At 44.9% G+C, this 17306-nt stretch overlaps 2 protein-coding genes across 3 annotated transcripts in view; one reads left to right on the top strand and one right to left on the bottom strand.

The window, feature by feature from the left end:
* The window catches only part of DOCK1 (dedicator of cytokinesis 1), a 319207-nt gene that overhangs the window by 150910 nt on the left and 150991 nt on the right, over positions 1-17306 (bottom strand). The window lies entirely within an intron of this gene.
* INSYN2A (inhibitory synaptic factor 2A) overlaps positions 13969-17306 on the top strand; it is a 47112-nt gene continuing 43774 nt past the window's right edge. Inside the window, exon 1 of the mRNA XM_056351330.1 lies at positions 13969-14305. The gene's annotated coding sequence lies outside the window, so the exon portion shown is untranslated. The remainder of the gene's footprint in view (positions 14306-17306) is intronic.

The raw sequence follows: 17306 nt of genomic DNA, 5'->3' as shown, positions 1-17306 counted from the left end.
CAAGGAACACAGACCTATTTAGCGCTTTGCATTTAATTAAAGGCAACAGGGAAAGAGTCCTCTGCAGAACCTGAAAACGATAATATGTGGGTTGCACCTCCAAGAACGACACAATTCTTCCCCGTAACATTATTAAATTTGAATTTTATTTCTTATTAAACTCACAGTAACTCAGAGTACTTTGGGGGATTCTTTCCGACAACCTATTTCCAAACAATGTACAGTCTCAAGAAGAGCTTCAAAGCTCAAAGAGACTTCATGAAAAGAATATGAAATCCATCTATATTACGCAAGCTAAGCAAAAAAGAGCTGAGCATTTCTATTGTGGAAAAACTACATTAATTAAGACTCTTTTATTACTCTTTGAAACAATTATCAAAAAGTTCAACATCATATGCTCCAACAGGTCGCAACTGACAAATGGCTCTTTATCCTTTCCCTACTGCAGAAACCAGCACACCTAAACTGCTGCAGAAAACCAACCCCATCCGTACCACAGCAGACTATCAGCTAGGTTAAGAACAAATTCAGCTGCTGTTTTGCTGGTTCAGGACCAATCCCAACATTCAGCAGCACAAAAGGAAACATGAATGTCCTGGTAGGAGACGACCGGAGGCGGTGCGGGACTGCAGAAGGGCAGCGAGCTCACACACTGCCTTGCAGGAGCAGGAGGCAGCACGGAAAACTGAGGCAGCAGGTGTCTTGGAGACACCCCCACACACACACACTACCCCAGTGCCGGGCACCGGGGGCAATGGGAGGCACCTTCTGCTTTCAGCCCCTCCTGGAAGTTCTTAGGGTAAGAATCAACAGCAAATGGAAGCAGCGGTAACTCGTGTGAATAAAAGGGATGAATTAAAAAAGCATTAAACTGAAATACCTTTCTTTAAAAAAGTATCTAGAATACATGAAAAGCATGATGACATAAAGAACTAATTGTCTGGAATAATTAAAATTTGCAAAGCCTACTTTAAGAAAGCCAAACCACGGAACAGAAGCAAGCAACTGTCCAGCACCTGTGTCTACTGGAGTACTGAAACAGGTTGTGAACCCAGGAGTTTCTTCTGCACTCAGACAGATTTTTATTTTTATTTTTAAATTCAGTTTATTCTATTTATTTCAGATCGAGAACATATACTATGTTAATAATACATGAATAACATATACTATATTAACGTATAATGAAGTTAAGAAACAAACGAAACATTTTAAACCCATTACATCTCATTTCCCTTTTCCCTTCCATGGAAAAGCCAAGCTGTGGGACTCAGTTTCCCCACTCGTGAAGGACAGAGCTCACCTGCACCCAGGGACTGCCTGGTGACAGCCAGGGGTGCCTGCATGGTGCTCGCCCCCTGCCAGGCAGCCTGGCACGGCAGTAATAAGGGCCAAGAGGGAATATTTACTCATCCAGCTCTCCGGGTTCCAAATGAAGGTGATTCAGGTTTCTCTGTGCTTGCATGCCTCCCAAAAACCACCTCAAGCTTTGCAGGGGAATACCTTCCGTATTGAATAACCCACTACGACTAAAGTACAAACCACGTTTTGGTAATTTTCCTTATGATATCCAACATACTCAACAGATTCAAGTAATAACAAAGCATTTTTAAGTCCTTTAAGTGTGGTTTTCCACCACAGAAATAAATTTTTATTTATAATTGAATTTCATTTTCCTTCCAACTTCGTCTTGGCAGATATCATACGGGAAAAAAAGTAAATCCCTTCACAAATAGGAAGTCGTTTATCATTTTCTAACACAATAACACTTAAACATTAAGAACAGGATTAGATGTATATTCAGCTATGTAATTGCTTTCACAGACATACAGCCTGTGAGTGTGGTTAACAAAAGCAACTTAAGTCGAGAGATCTTTTTTAATTACATATCCACACCTAAACGAGAATTAATCTCTTTGAAAAAGCAATTAAAATTAAATCCAAAACGAGATTAAAATCAGTGACTTAAAACGTTCCAAAGTAAAAATCAACTGCTCCAGCTGCAGCGGCAGCAGCGGAGCAGGCAAGGGGCTGCCAGCCCGGGAAGGGAGGCTGCGCTGGCGGGCGGAGGGGAAGGGGCTGCTCTGCCCCACGGAGCTCAGCTCGTACCGGCTGCCCCCTCCCAAGCCCCTCTGGGCCAGCGGGCACAGGTAGCCCCTGTTGCACACTCCTTTCACCTTTTTTCTGCTCTGCACTGATGGGACTGAGCAGAAATGATTTTATATTTTCCGACATTCAGCTCCTCCCCCAGACTCACCCAGGATGTCCCACCCCGGTCCTGGAGGCCTAGGACTTCTCTGCCAAGGTGAGCTACGTTCATACCAACACAACAGGCAAAGCAGCAGCTCGGATAGATGTTTAAAATATATAAGGAATATTAAGAAAGAATAAGTAAAACTAAAACCAGGGCACAGTCTACAGCAAAAGCTATATGGAATGACTTCAATTTAGCAATACTGACTCCTCTGCCATCTTTAGTTATTATTCAGTCATTTAATTAAATTTTTCATTATAATCCACATATTTATGCACGTAACACTTCTTCATACGGCTATAGTGCGGCAACAAAGCTGAGGGCATAAAAAAATGTGCAGATTTGTACGTGGCGGGCAGTAAGTTGTCACGGCTCAAGAAAGCCACCAGTGACCTGCCCCACCTGAGCACCCCGCTCACCTCTGCTCGGGGCAAACGGGGGGGCAACTAGACTGAAGATGGGCTGCAGCCCGCTGCTTTTAGACTTGTGTTTGAGTTCGGTTCCATTTTCCTTCTCAAATATACTTATGAGACATTACTGAAAACTGTGGGTCAGCTTGTCTTCCCTTCTTTGCTGCTTTGCAGACTCCCTGCTCCCAGTGGATCCAGCTCCGGATGAACAGCTCTGTGCTCCTCCTAAAAATACTGCCGGTATTTTTGCCATTCAGCTTGCGAAAGAAAATCTGGAAGTCAAAACTGATGCACTTGGGCCAAGGCTAAGACAGCTCAGACGTTCAAACAGTGGGGAAACCCAACAAAACGCTACCAGCTGTGGATAAAAGCACAGAGCCTGTAGATGTTGAAGAGGGAAGCTTTTCCTTAGGAAAGCTAGCAAAATAGGGACCAGGGAAAGCCCCACTGGAAGGAAAGGTTAAAAGGCTCTCGACGGAAGAGTTTCACTACCAAGATGGAAAGCATATTAAAAATCTGAAGATGAATTCAGCTCATGCACATGTACACAGCTGTCCGGTCCCCAAGTCCACTCAAAGACAAAGATTAGCTTTCATTTGGAACATTTTTCTCTACACCGAATGCTAAAAAGTCATTACATATAGTCACAGAAATCTCAAGGGATGCAGAGAAAGACTTAGGCACAAATCGTGCTTCTGCCTTTGCATGCTCACATCTGTGTAAAACATTGCATGGGCTTCACTAGTTCAAACGAGTGCAAGCTTATTTTTTCTTCAGATCATTTTAAGATAATTCTCAACAATTAAATTGCAAACAGGATCAGCAAAATGTGGGATACCACTCACGTGTGTACACGTAAAAAAGGCTGATCTGTTGAACACCCTCCATCCTCAAATCACAAACACAATTGCTTCAGTCCTACTAAACCCTGGATTATTTTGGAAAGTTTGAACCATGCCAGTGTTTGGATATCAATGACATTTTTGAAGCACATTGATTTATTTCTTTGCAAGGATCAATCCTGAAAACACAGATGGACACTAAAGCTGTGGCAGTGGGAGGCCGGCTGCACGGGGCAGCACTGTGATGATCCCATGGTTTATCCAAATTAACAATGAATCGTTATAGGAAGCTAGGGTAAGTTTGTTATTTTCCTGAGAAAAGTTATTGGGCTTTACGTTCCACTAAAAAAACCTACCTGATTTGTTATATCAACATAACCAATTTCTTCATGATACAGACACGAACATGTTTGCCACCCAGTGTGTTTTCCAGTATTTAAAAATAATAGAACCACCGTATCATAAAATATCACAGAATACAGATATGGCACTATATTTCTATATGAAAAAATACTACTCAGATATACCAAAAATATGAAAAATACCTGAGAGAGCCCAACAATCCCAGTTAATCCCAGAGCCTGTCTTTAGCTCTCAAAACACGAGTGCAATGTTTTATTCCTACTTGCATGCAGTACTATCATTACTCTGAAGGCATTTTTCCTGACATAATGTCCATGCATTTAATAACATCAAAACTACCTCCTTTTAGTGCATAACATTTCAAACCTCAGCAGAAATATAAACCAATCGTGAGTTATGGGCAGAGCCTACAACACTCAACACACTCTTGACATTTGGCAAAAACAAGTCTTGAAAATGGTAAGCACCTTCTATTGGTATGGATGAAAAATACTCATTAGCTGTTGAAGAGGTAAATTTACGGATTTAAAAAAAAAATAGTAATAAATGAGTGCTTTAAGAATACCTTAGAAAAACTACTTGGAGTTAGACAAAATGCCTTTCAGGGCTAAGGAAGCAGACCTGATTAAGTCCATTCCTACAAGTAACTGTGAGGCACATAGACGATTTCTGCATAAAGAGAGTACAAACATTACCCAAAGTCATTAACTGGTAGGCAGGAATTAATATGTTTACAATTCAAGCCAAGTGATAAATATGCATAAATAAAAGGAAAATACTCATGGCATCCCTGTGAATTATTACAACTTTTTTTTTTTTTTCTTGTTCCTTATTAAATAGAAAAATTAACATGTACAAGTATTCTGCTTTTGCTAGTTACTGGTGTTTTTCTAGCTAGGAATCCTCACCTTGTAATTTTTCCTAGCAACACCTGAAAATAAAAAGTTTGCATTAAAAAAACCCAACAATGACGGCAACAACAACCTCAAACCCCAAAACAAACAAACAAAGAGAGACTGTCAAGTTCAACTCTAAGTAAAATATTATGAAAAGCATCCCATCATAAATTCTCTATTAAATGAGCTCGTATGGAATACAGTGACAAGAGCAAGGGACACGATCCTTCACTAAGTGTTTTGTTAGAGGAAAAGACAGAAGCACCTGCAAAAAACAGAGAGATCTGTGCAAATACAAAAGACGCCCCAAGAGTAAGGCTAGCCCTCCATGGGACGGGGGATGCTGCAGCTCTCGCACGAAGGCTCCGCAGCCCGCCCACCCCGTCAAGGCAAGGCAAATCCCCACTTGTTCCATGAAACTCCCAAGCACGTGGGACTGACTTGTCCTTTTTTCCCTTTTGCTTAAGAACCAGCATCCCTTGTGTCGGCCAACAAAAATGTCTGTGACATGGTGTGTCAGCTTCCAGGAGGCCATGATCTGTCTGTTTAGCATCACCCTCAGGCCCCAGGAGCTTATCATGCTCCTTATTTAGATAATCAATTGCTGCAGAGCTTATCTGTCATCTGGTAATTGATGTGAAATAACAAAATTATACACCAAAACAAACCTCATTAGCTCATCATCCCAGCTCATCACCAGAAATAAAATCTTAGCTCACAAATAAAAGTTCCAGTGATGTTTACTGCTATCCTTCAATGAAAGATTTGATTTATATCATCTCACAGAGAAGTAAAACTGAGTTCAATAAATAAATACAGCTTCCATAGCTGGAGTGGGACATAATAGATTGCAGAAGGTACAGAGACAGGCAACCAGAGCAGCAGCCTGGAGAAGAGAAGGCTCCGGGGAGAACTTCCAGCAGCCTTCCAATATTTAAAGGGGGCTTATAAAAAAAACAGAGGAGACTTTACCAGGGCTTGTAGCAACAGGACGAGGGGGAATGGCCTTAAGCTGAGAGAGGGGAGATGCAGATGAGCTGTGAGGCAGAAATTGTTCCCCGTGAGGGCGGCGAGGCGCTGGCCCAGGCTGCCCAGAGCAGCTGTGGGTGCCCCATCCCTGGCAGTGCTCAAGGCCAGGCTGGATGGGGCTGGGAGCAGCCTGGGCTGGGGGGAGGGGGCCCTGCCAGGGCACGGGGTGGGACGAGACGATCCTTAAGGTCCCTTCCAGCTCGAACCAGTCTGTGACGCTATGACAAGGGGATGGAGAAGCCGCCTCCTGAGTAGGGGCCATGATGTCCCAGAGTCTTCCAAGGAGGCAGAGGAGGGATTTATGCGACTGAGGTTTACAAATTCACAGAGGTGGTGGATGAAATGAGTGCACAGCTGTTATCCACAAATTTCGCAGTATTAGAACCAGGAGGCAGCTGCTGAAGCTAATGGGAGATGAATTTCAAGCAAATACGAGATGGTACTTTTAATTTAGGCATTTATTTCTTTAAACACCGTGAGCGATGGAAGTTGTGAATAAGGACGTCCCATGAATTAGTAACATTTAGAGACAAGAAGCGATCATTTCAGCTCCCCGTCCAGCAAAGTTCCCCACCAAGGCTTCGGCAGAAGGGGAGGTGGAGGCACAGAGAGGGGGAGGATGTGGAGACACTCAAGTATCAGGGTGCTACTTTGAATTCCTAGAAGGGAATTGAAGCACCACAGCGCTGTAAGAAAGATAAATTTATTTCTGGGTTTTCAGAGATTTCAAAGTGATAAGCACCTGGGACTTCCAGCAAATCTTACTGACTTGCACCACCACCTCTTCCTGAAGCCCACCTCCTGTGACCACCAAACCTGCTCCCTTGCTGCCAGCCCCCGTCGCAGCCCCCCCAAAGCAGGCAAAGGTACCAATTGCCACGCAAAAGTCCCGTTAGCCACCGCCACCTACAAACCTGCCCGGCCGCCAGGGCTGCACCCAGCGCCCACCCAGCACCCTGCAGGGCGGCTCCTGCCCTCACCCCCCCAGCCCCCCTCGACCACCCCCAGCCCCCCCCAGCCCACCCCCTGCCCCAGCAGCAACCTTAGTTACTGGGCTGTAGCGCAATATTGACAGGGACCCCGCTGATTTAAAGCGTGTGCTAATTATGCTCCTCAGCTGCTGCTAAATATTAGTATTTAAAGTACTGAACTTACTCAAAAATTGAAGAAAATTAAAATGCAGTGCTACTTTTAATGGTTTTCAATGTAGTATGCCAGAAGTCATGTTTTATGAAGGACAGACCATTTTTATTGTACTGTATTTTGAAGAGCTGCAGACAGAGGATTAAGAAGGACTCAGCCTCTACTGCCTACTGTACACTCGTTTAACGTCACTATCAGGCTTCCCACGTTTATCATCAGACTGCTCCTAACACAACTTATTTAAATACTTAGTGCTTTTAGGATTTTCAGACTTTAAAAAAAGAACTTCTTATATCCCTTTCTTAAGGTAAAACTTTGTCACATACATTTTAATACACACAAGAATCAAGACTTTGCATAGTCAATCATCAATTTAGCATCCCCTTATTCGCAAATGCTGAAGCTGCTAGGTTATCTTATTAAATAAATAAATAAAAATAAGCTGTAGCACTGGCACTACTCAAAGCTTAACATATTTTTCTATACAAATACTTGACACTAGTACTAGCAACAATGTAGATATGAATATTTTGCTCAGCCTAAGTTCTTTCAAGTCTTCTAATGTGATGTGCCTCTATAACGTAATGTATTAACAAAATAAAGCTTCCAACAGTTTCCAACTTGTTCTGGATTTAAAAAAAAAAAAAAAAAAAAGTTACTGTTTTGGTTTGATTTTTAAGAGATGTTGGCCTATGGAAGTTTGTTACTATGCTGGCTTGCTGGCTACTTTATGACATGAACATTTATACTACTGTGTTTAAGAAATACACGGTGGATTCAAAAATATGCTTAAATAAATCCCAGATAAGACTCTGCTGTTTAATTACTCATTCTGCAGGAAGAAATTGTGTGAAAAAGGCCATACTGACCAAGAACATACAGAATTTTTTCTTCCCAGAGCATCAAACAGACTGAAACTCTTTTTTAGATTTGTACAACGGTTTTTAAAATTTGTGGGGGCCATCACATTCATACCTTTACAACATGTCCCTCATTAAACAAAGGAGTAGAAGCTCTTAACTGCGAGCATACGGCTAAAGCTTTGGTGTGCCCATGATGTTGCAACCTGCCTCCTTACATCTGTTTTCATTCACTACCATCGTTGCTCTGCCATGTATCAAAATTATTGAGGGCAATTTTATTTTGGTGCCTGCATATGGATTTTGGAAACTACACTGTCAGTTCATTTCTGAAAATTATGGCCAAAATACCTAATTCTGGTTTAGACTCAGAGCATTCAATTTACTTCTGACTGTTTGCACTGTTCAATTTTCTCTCTTACATAATTTTCCATGATTTCAATTTTCACTCGTTTCATATATTTTACCTTAGCTTGTTTGTTGGGGTTTTTTTAAAGTATTATGCATTAGCACCACACTGCTGTCTGGGCTTCTAATGTTAAGGCAACATGTAAAAGCACATAAAAGCCTGTATTTTTATGCTATATTTGAATTTTAAATAGTTCAATATTTCAAGCGAGAAGACCTTACCGAGGGTTTGGGAGTCTACATTACCTTATAACATTTAACGGCTCTCCAGTTTGACGGAAAAGTTGCACTAAATCCTCCTTTTAATAAAATCAATGTTGTATAAATAATATATTATTCCATCAAAGAGCAAATATGCAACAGATGAAACTATGCCCATTATTTGTTACATTTGCCTTTCCTTTGTCTGTAACTTGAATTCTAAGATGGAATTCATGCTCATTCCAGATTTCATTAGGTGCTTAAATCTGAAAACGTTCGTTTGAAGGCAATCAAAAGTATGATCAGATTTTTTATTTTGTATTTTTAAATGGGGCAGTATTTCTCCCTTTGCCATAAAGCAGTTGGAGACATATCCCTAAAATCTGATGAGGTAATAAAATAAACAAGACAAAACGAACTATTAACAAAGTTGGCATAATATTCCTTTTAAAAATTTCACCTACACTTACAGTTTCTCAAGATATCTTAATAAGAATGTAATTTCACATTTGCTCTTACTGAACAAATCCAACATGTTGATTTATTATTCAGATGGGCACAAAGGATTTCTGAAATGCAAAAAGAAGGGCTATAAAAGCACAAATCATCAGTAATGACGACAAGCTAAACTGCCTTTCAAATATGAACAAAATGCAGCCATTTAGGGTATCATACATCATGGTCTCCCAGACCCTCATTTATTTCCTAACTGTACAGGCTGCATGATAATTTAACCAGTGCAGAATTCTGCATCTGTTGAGAACATCTTTATTAGGCAAGTGATTCCACAGCCCGTACACACCACAAGAGACTAGTTCATAAACCTCATCCCTAGAAGAACAAACAAGCACTTCCAATCATCACTCTAGTTCCCCTCCCAAAAACATTTGTGTACTGAAAATGGACTTTTCCAAACTATACGCACAGTGAAAATAAGAAGGAAAAAAGGAGGAAAAACAAAAACAAAAACCAGACCACAACCAAAAAACCACCTCCTATCCCAATAAAATGAAGACTTCTTTCTTTGTATGAATGACAAACTAGTATCTACAGAAATTTGGAGTCCTAATGAGACTGCATTCAACTGGAACTCAAAATCTCAGCTTTAGTTGGTAAGACCTGCGGTTGTATTTTTCGTCCAATGATCTGTAGAAGGGAAATTAAGAGAGAGGTCTAAATCCTGCTCATACTTATACCAACAAAGTACAGAAATAACTACCATAGTAATAAGGTTACTCAGCATTTTCCTTCTTAGAGGAGAAACCCCATAAATAGCAGTTCACTTAATCAGCTATTTAATATTGTAGCTGCACGCAGGTATTATGGGTATTATACACATAATCTTAAATCCACTTTATCTTCAAAATGTTCCTCCAAGTTAACAGATGTGCAATTACTCGCACTTTACAGATAAAGAACAGACATAAGCATAGTCTCAAATGAATTGTCCAAGCTCATGGAAAAAACTCATCGTGGAGCAAGACACTAAATTAAATCTCTCAAATTTCTGCCGAACATGACTCCGAGAGACCTTATTTCTTTGTCATCACAGCCAAGCAGATTATATCCTTCCTCAAAGCAAGGATATAAGGATACAAGGATTTGATTACGTGAGGATCCGTTTGAAATTCAAGCCGAGTTTGCATTCACCTCAGCTGGAGGAGAGGAGCATATTTAACATTCCTCCATTTTTCTTCCAATGGCAGGTTCAAGTAAGTAAATAAATAACAAAATTAGCACAGAAAGCCAGGCAGCTATCATATAAAGGCACAAAAATAATGACCTAATTAATGTGAACGAAGATTCAGCAATGCAAAAATATTTGCTTTTAACAAAGATATAACAACAGCATTGGTCCCAAAAGCCTACAGAGGGAAAAGGCCCAGCACTGCCCATGGCTCCGTGCTTCAAACCAAGCACACTTCACCCTTCTTTCCGCTAAAAAGGAGGTGGTAAGGTTCTGCAACAAACCAGGCTAGTCCTAAACAATTACGTATACCCCGAGTAACCTAGCTCATATGTTTAGTGTCAGCACTTTAATTACTCCTCCTAATAGAAGTTACTTAACCCATCCCCAGCTGCAGCCCCTGCAGGACAGGCACCAGGTGGGAACACCCTCCCGATCCTGATCCCAGGCCAGCGGCTCGGGCACGGACCCCAACCCTTCAGCTGGGGCTGCTGGAGGCCGGCGGCATCGCCCGCCCGTCGCTCAACCCAGGCACGTGGCACCAGCGCTTTCCTTGGCTTCTCCTGCCGACAGGCCCTGCGCCCAAGCGTACAGTCCACGTTTGAAACTAACATAGTTTAAATACCAGCTTTCATGCTGATTGTGAAAATGACTTTGATGTTGGTTATCATCTTTTCCACGCTGGTGTCAGCTGAACCACCTGGCAGGTAACTCAGGCTCTGGCTGCCACATGCTTTTCCCTGAGCTGGATTTGAGCTTGTTTTCTCAAAGACTGACAAGAACTTCATAGACTGTTCCAGAAAATTACATTTCAGTGATATATTGTAGGACCTGCACGTTCTAGCGGAGTGTGATGACAGAAAACACCTGCTCGACACACACATCTCCCCCAGCACAGTGTTCACCGCGAGCAGTGCTCTAGCCAAAACCCCTGCAGCTGTAAGGAGCACAAGGAGGACATGCCCCGGTGCTGCCAGCCAGGAGGGCACAGGGTGACATTCCCACACCAGCACAGGACCAGCACCTCAGTAATTCAGATATGCCCTGTCTCCCTCATGCTCCCCTCAAAGCTGAATATAAGGAGAAAAGACAGAGAAGAAAAGAAAAAAAAAGAGCAAAACCTGAAGTCTGTAATACCAGGCTGTGCAAGAAGATTAACATTTATAAATACGCATAGATGCTCTCCACAAATTTCTTATAAAATTAGCAGTGTGGAAGGAGGACCCCTATACTGTACTTCTCCACAGAGAATACCACGAGAAAATCTGTCTCACCGCTCTCAGATACAACCTGATGATTTTATCACTCACTCCAGAAGTCCAAGGCAGGACTTCCATCTGCACACCTGCACCTGCTATGGGAGTGAGCCACCGCAGCCCTGAGCAGGGCTCGCTCCTCCTTGACAAACAAAAAAAGGCAATCTGGGAAGGTAGGACACTCCATTAGAGAGCTATAACTTTGTTGTCTAAAAAAAAAAAATAAAATAGTAATGAAGTGCTACTTTTCTCTTTGCATCATTCCAGGTCGAAGTCAGGCCTCTCTCCCCTTTCTCAAGTGTTTTTTTGCACTACATTTCATTATGCAACAGTTGCGCTCAGCATTTTTTAAAGGCTGAAAAATAAGCAAATGGGATGATGAAGCATTTCCATTTTCCCAGTGTATTTACTTCTATACGCTTTTACAGTAACATGAAGCGTGATAATTAGGAAACACATCATTTTTCACAAACCATGATTTAAAATATCACATTGTACACCAACAGTATCAGCAGTTACACGTGTGGGATAAGCAGAAAGCTGGTCCACAACTGCTAAGTCCTTTCTAATTCTCTAAAAACCCTACAGAAAAATGCTGTGTCTTGCCTCGCTTTATAAATGGGGCATATGCATAATGCTGCGCAACAATAATCAGCCCTGGGACAACAACTTCTAAATATAATTATGGAGAAGACAAGAATGCTGTTTAACTGCTGCTGTTGGAAGGCTTTTCCTTTCCAGTCACTAAGGTTATCAAACAATAGTATTTTCTTCGAGCAATCATGCCCTGCACGTCCTGGGATGCAGTCTGCACAGCACACATCTCCAGCTTGTGAAAAAGTAACAGCATCTACTACCACTGCTCTGTTTGCTGACGCTGAAGTAGCATACTTATTTAAAACATGGTCACCACCCACATAATTTACCCATATCTGTATACAGGCTGCAGACAAAAATAAATTTAGTTTGATATAGAGAAAACCACAGAGGCCCTGGAATACAGCAAGTCAGTGCTGCTGAAAAGAAAAGACAGAAAAACAACAAAACCATGGAATGCGTTTTTGTATCAACGAGCAAGTTGGTATTTTTCTTTCCACCTGTGTCTTTGGGAAAAAAAAAAAATCTCTGGTAAGAAACCCAGAAAGATAATAAACTGCAATGGAGACCGTGCCACCAGCTCACTTGTGGTCCAGCTGCGGGAAGCGCACAGCACCTGCTGCCCAGGGCAGAGCAGCAGGCGATGCGGTGAGCATGGCTCTGGGCACCCTCCTTCAGGGATGAGCAGCACCCTTGCAGAGATAAGGCTGGGCGGGAGGAGAGCAGAGTACCTGGGCAGGTAGCAGGCAGGGAGAGCAACTTAGCTGCCCTCTGCTGACTGTCTGGTTTGTGGAACACTCCTCTGATCCAGTCCTGCACAGCTAAACTGCAGTTAAACAGGCGAGGATTTCTGTGTACTCATCTCCACACTCCCACGCTGCTGTTTATGTGGCAGACGGGTCTGTAAGGATTTCTTTACCTGCTGTCGGGCTCTATCAGCTGAGCCCGGTGCAAACATTGCAGAGCTGGCACAAACAAGGTGCTCCAGCCGCTGCGGCAGCAGCAGGCATCCATTGGTGCAGCGGTCTGCTCCAGCTAATTAACTCTAAAAAGACATCCAGGACTTGAGCCAGTATTTCTGCTGCATCGTGCTACGTCGATGTACGAACTTGTTCAGCGCTTGGCTTGGGCGTCCCTCCCCGCTGCGGTGTGGCACGGGGCGCGTCCAGCCGGGCAGCAGCGGGGCATCGCATCCCAGGGCTCGCCCAGCCAGGCTGAGCCGCCACCTGCAATCAGGGGCCCCTTCGGTAACTCCGGAGATCAACAATCCTTGGTGATGCTACCGATGGCGGAGGTAGTGTCGCTACAACCTACGTGCTGTGTGCCTGGTGGTAACGGGGCTAAGGGAGTTTCATGCTGGGGTGGAAAACATTTATTAAGTGGCAACACCACGGAAACCCTCCATCGGCGGCGCGGGGGGTGGACCACGCAGCTCCCGCTGATTCCCATGCCTCACACGACACCCTCTGCCAGCCTGTCAGATGGGGCCCGTTACATACACCTGACCCATTTAATTTCCAACTTTATGCAAAACACCTCTGCAACGTCCTCTGAAAAACGGCAAAGTGATTTGCGAGCAAAGGAGGCAAGACGGGATTTAAGTTTTAGGAAGGTTACCGCGTCCGTCAGCCCCTGCTGCCTGTCAAGCCTTTGCTTCGCTGGGAACTTGCGTCCATTTTACTCGAGATTTAAAAGCAACGGGCGCAGCTACTCGCTCGGTACCTTGAAATACTTTCCCTCCACGCCAGACGCCGCTGCCCAGGAGCAGCGGGGGAGACCCGCGGCGTGCCGGCCTCGGCCCCGGCCCCGCGCCGGGAGCAGGGGGCGCCGGTCAGCGCTGGGCACCGCTCCCGCCGGGCCCGGCGCTGCGGGACGCGCCCGCAGGGCCCAGCGCGGCCGCGCGGCGGGACGGCCCCCCGCCCCCTCGCCCCGCCCCCCGCCGCGCCCCGCCCCTCGCCGCCGCCGGGCCGCCCCCGGCCCCGCCCCCCGCCCCCCGCCCCAGCCCGCTCCCGCCCGGCTGGGGGACGCCGCCGGTCCCGCTCAACAAGTTCCCCCCGAGCCGCCCGCCCCGCGGCGCGGCCCCGGCCGAGGAGCGACCCCCCCCGCCCCCTCCCCGCCGCGGCGCCCCCTCCCGCCCCCCGCGCCGGGCGCCGCAGCCGATGAGGGCAGCGGGGGAGCGCGCGGCGGCGGCTGCCTCTAGCGAGCGCTCGGGCGGCCGCAGCTGAGCCCCGGCCGCGGGCGCCGGCGGGCGGCAGATGCGCGGCCGGCGCGGGGCTCCCGACGGCCACTCGCCCGGCGGAGGGAGGGAGATGCAGCGCCCGGGCAGCGCGCAGACCGCCACTTCTGCCTGAGGGAGTGCAAGGTAAGCTGGCCGCTGCCCCGGGCCCGCCGCGCCGAGGGCTGCCCGCCGCCGCCGGCAGGGAGACCCCCGCCAGCCCCGCGTCCCCGGGTTTTCCCGAGGAAAACTTGCAGGGAGGAGGAGAACGCCTCAGCTGCGCGCCCGCGGGAGCGTTATGCAATGGTCGGTGCCCGCCTGGAACGGCGATCGCGGTCGGTAACTTTCACGGCAGAGCGGGAGAATATCGCTGCACGCGCCCGAAGCCCTACTTTCTTCTAGAAAAATACCAGCCTTTGCCCTAAAGCTGCCGTCCTGGTGCCGCCGGGCAGGGGAGGTTGTGTAGCAGGGGGATCGAGGGGAGATGCACAGAGTGCTTTTAGGCTTTTGCAGGATTGATGGCAAGCAACTACCGCTGCTTATTAACTTTAGCGCTGGCAGCCCGAACGCAGCCCGAACGAAGTGGCGCTACACCATGGCAATGGAAGAGCAGCGGTTGTGTCCATCCACCAACTTGCGCTATCACACTTCATTAAAACCCAAACAAACCCACAAACCCTGCTGCTGCTGTTCTGTAGCTGCCGTTCCTGAGAAGCAGCGCTTCTCCCAATTTAATAAACCACTCCGCCCCCGCGAGTTCCCCATCACCATCATCCAACACCTTTAAACCAGAGATGCCGTGAAAATGCAGTAGGCAAATGGGACAAAAGGAAGCACGGATCCAGCACCACAGTCACGGTCCTGGACCTTGCACCTTGCAAGGACTCCAAAGCTTCGCGTTTCCATCTTGCCTTCCTATTGCTAGTAAAAATCCTCTCCGGTGACCTCAGCGTCTCTACTTTAATGCCATGTTTACATGGAGTTACGGCAGCGAGGGGGATGCAGGACTGCAGTTAGCTCGGGTCTGTTTGGGGGAGGTGGGGGGCAGCAAGCCCTGGCACAACAGGGACATCTGGCAACGGTGAAAGCAGAGAGAATATGTTCTCTGCTTATGTCACCATCTCCCGAGGGGTCTGTCCCAAAGGAACCGTGCCCCCCTCTCTGCTACAAGTCAGAATAGGTAATGGAGTGGTTTCGTTTGACCTTGTATGTGTAAGCAGCTAAAATCCCGCATGCACATCACTGAGGAAAATTTAACTCATTAGGCTCTATGATCAGGAAGTTTGGAAAGACCTGTTTTTCTAACCTCTGAGAATGATTTTATTTTTAGATTTTTTTTTTCTTTCTGCTGAATGCTGGAAAGCGATAACAGAAAGAACAGTAACAGGTCATACCTAATATAAACTGGGCATTTATTCCCTCTGCTTATGTGTTTCATCATGCTTACCGTTTGTATTTACAGTGCTGTCAGGAATGCTGCATGTATCAAGGTTAAAATCTCGCTGCTAGATGGAAAAACTACTAGCAAAATAATAAATTAAAAAAAACCCAGTAATAATCACATGACATGGAACTGTCCTAGCCACGTACTCAGAATAATTTAGTGTGAAATTTCAAGCAAATGTATCTATAGTAAAAATATGACAAGCATGGAGAGTTGCATATTCCCTTACTTCTGGTGTGAAGCCTATTGGCGTGTTACCAGCCTGCTCATCCCTGCTTTTCTTAGCTACAGTAATACTGTTCTCTTCAAGTACAAATAACAGTTCTGAGTTAAAAGCTGGATTTTTTTTCTAGCCTTATAAACGCATAGAACAGCTCAGATGAAAATATCTCAGTGCTCAGCTATTACTAATTTATCATCTGGAGGTTTATATTCTTCTATACAGTGATGGCACACATTCGCTGATTTCAATAGAAATGCATAATGTATATTGCTAATCCAAATACTTACACTGAACAGTTGTAAAATATGGTTTTTTTTGTCCCGGAGTTTAGGTGCTGTTGCATTTAAAGCATACCGCCTTCCTAGAGTAAGCTCACTGGGGAAGGCTGATACCAAAATAAGCTTTAATTTATTTTTTTGGTAAGGATGTCACGGTGCCCTTGATGAAAAATATGTATTCTTTAGGACTCCATAGTTATTAACGATGTGTGTTTTTAACAAGACATTCAAAGTAATTCTAATCTTGAGTGAAATCAGTGCCTTTCTCCCAGATTGACACATAGAAAAACCAGCTGGGCAACAGCACCACAAAAGGAAGTATTAGTTACTTATCAAGAGGGACAGCACTTAACATTCAATGCACCCTTCTACTAATTAAGCTCACAAACAAGTAGCTCCTAAGAGCATCTCTGCATTTCCCGCCCCCCCCCCCCCCGTTAACTGTTTCACTGACAGAAGCATTTTTGCTTGAGAGATACACAACATATGTAATTAATTCAGAGGAAAGAAAGAAGAAGAAGAAAAAAAGAGTAGCTAAGTTCAATAGAGATTAACATTTAGAAGGAAAATATGACTAAGAAGCCCAGGAGCCTGCCCAAGTGCCGAATCTCAGGGTGTGCATCGTCTTCCTGACATGCACTACCGGGGACTGAACACTACTGGTCACCACAACACACTGTTCCCTCACTTGGAAATCCAAACTCAACGACAGACTGTACAAATGACAGGGAAATATTGACGCTAATGCTCTGTTTATCCTGTTCTGGAGAATAGGAAAGCAAACCTAGCCATACTGGTCCTTTGCAGGGACTGACGTGGTGGTAGTGAAAGCCAGGGGAAACCTATCAGCTTGCCAAAAATCCATGCTCAAATGTAAGGATACCTCCACAACGCTAGTGAGCTGCGATGTCTCAAGGCAGTTCCGTATCTGACCATAGTCATGCTGGACAGGGCGAACTGAGGATGTGCAGTCATGTAATTCATGCATACTTGAGGAAATTACAGTAAATCTAGAATATTTGAGAACATAAAAAACTCACATAATTGTTTAAACTAGCTATTAAAAAGGTCTTATTATGCTTTATGACAGCCACTGTTTAAAGAACTGCTGATAATTTGTGCCAGATACTAAAAAACATGTAAGCAACAAATCTATTTTGTAGCCCAATACTCTCTTATATTTTTACTAATCAGTTTGCAAAT

Source organism: Falco biarmicus, chromosome 9 (assembly GCF_023638135.1).
Source record: "Falco biarmicus isolate bFalBia1 chromosome 9, bFalBia1.pri, whole genome shotgun sequence".
Lineage (NCBI taxonomy): Eukaryota > Metazoa > Chordata > Aves > Falconiformes > Falconidae > Falco > Falco biarmicus.
Note: the sequence above shows the minus strand (reverse complement) of the source record. Positions and strands in the feature narration are given on the sequence as shown.